This window comes from Dipodomys spectabilis, unplaced genomic scaffold (assembly GCF_019054845.1).
Source record: "Dipodomys spectabilis isolate Male_0828 unplaced genomic scaffold, ASM1905484v1 ptg000064l, whole genome shotgun sequence".
Classification (NCBI taxonomy): domain Eukaryota; kingdom Metazoa; phylum Chordata; class Mammalia; order Rodentia; family Heteromyidae; genus Dipodomys; species Dipodomys spectabilis.
In genome coordinates, this window is record NW_024870741.1 from 1,404,550 (window position 1) to 1,406,046 (window position 1,497).

A 1,497-nucleotide genomic window follows, 5' to 3' on the forward strand; every position below is an offset into this window, starting at 1 on the left:
AAATGTACTACATATTCGATTTATTATTTTCTCATATTGCTGTACATTTAAAACTGCCTAAGTCTATGATGTTCAACAAGAATTTTATAGACTATGAGTAGCCTTTAAAGTTACCCACTAAGATTATTATTTATGGTTCATCTCATCATTTGTATATGGCTTATACCATCATTTATTCCTCGCTAACATATAAAGTAAGGAATCCCTTAAATTTTAACAGAAACTGTGAAGTTAATGTCTTAAATCTTCACTCTGCTTCTTTACACAAACACTTTGCAATTTCTCATTAGTAAAGTTTCTATAAACTCTGAAATGTACATACTTAGTAGTATATGACTGCTACCATGAATCTTAAATGCTTTATGGAAAAGTTTTACAGCGTGCTAAATAGTCTTAATTTTGGCATATATGAGCAAATTCCCAAAATTAAACATGTTTAAAACATTAAAACTTTTAACAAACCTTAACACTTTCTATAGTGTTCATTATGGCAGGTTCCTTGTACAGAATAATTGAATTCCTCCTCCTACACATCCGTTGAACAACAAATATATGGAATTATTTTGTTTTGGACATGTCAATCTTGACTTTATTCTTAAATGTGTTCTTATGTAAGAAATACATGGTTCTAAAATTTCACAACAATTCTTTTGAATTTAATTTTTGTGGAATTGTCTAGTTTAAGAAAATCAATTACACTTTATATATAAAATTGTTCTGTGCTCAATTCAGTAGCACATACACTAACATTGGAACAATAAAGAGAAGAATATCCCCTGACTGAGGATGACACTCGACTTCGTGAAGCATTCCAGATTTTTAAAAGAACAGATGCTGGATAGGATGTGGGCAGAAGGGAACCTTAATGCCTTGTTGTTAGGAGTTTAAACTTGTTCGAAGACTTTGGAAAGTAGTATGGAGGTTCCTCAAAAGACTACATAGAGCGCCCCTAACACCCAGCAATCCCATTTTGGCATTCACCCAAATGATCACAAACAAGATCATACTAAAACTACCAGCAAAACTATGTTCATTGCAGCATTATTTACCAAAGCTAAGATATATAACCAAACCCGATGTCCCACAGTAAACGAATGGATCAAGAAAATGTGTGTGTGTGTGTGTGTGTGTGTGTGTGTGTGTGTGTGTGTGTGTGTGTGTGTGTGTTGTGTACTGGAATTCTATACCTCCATCAGAAAGAATGACATCACCCAGTTTGTTAGGAAATGGAAAGACTTGGAAAAAATTATATTAAGTAAATTAAGCCAGGCCCAAAGAAGTGAAGTAAGCCAGGCCCAAAGAAACATAGGTCCCATGGTTTCCTTATTTTCAATAACTAGTATGTGTCTGCTACAAGTAGAAAACATCATATAAGTTGATGTTAGGCAAAATGAACCCCAAGATAAGGATTCAAATGGTTTTTCTTTCTTGCGATTGTTTCTAAGATATTTATAAGATCATTTCTTTGTTGCTTTGTATGTTCCTCCTGCAAGCTAA

The 1,497-nt window shown here is 33.3% G+C and overlaps 1 non-coding gene across 1 annotated transcript; it reads left to right on the plus strand.

The window, feature by feature from the left end:
- Nucleotides 1-719: 719 nt before the first annotated feature.
- On the plus strand, nucleotides 720-821 carry LOC122108709. Its single transcript, XR_006147614.1, has one exon. It is a non-coding gene; the product is annotated as a U6 spliceosomal RNA (small nuclear RNA).
- Nucleotides 822-1,497: the final 676 nt, after the last annotated feature.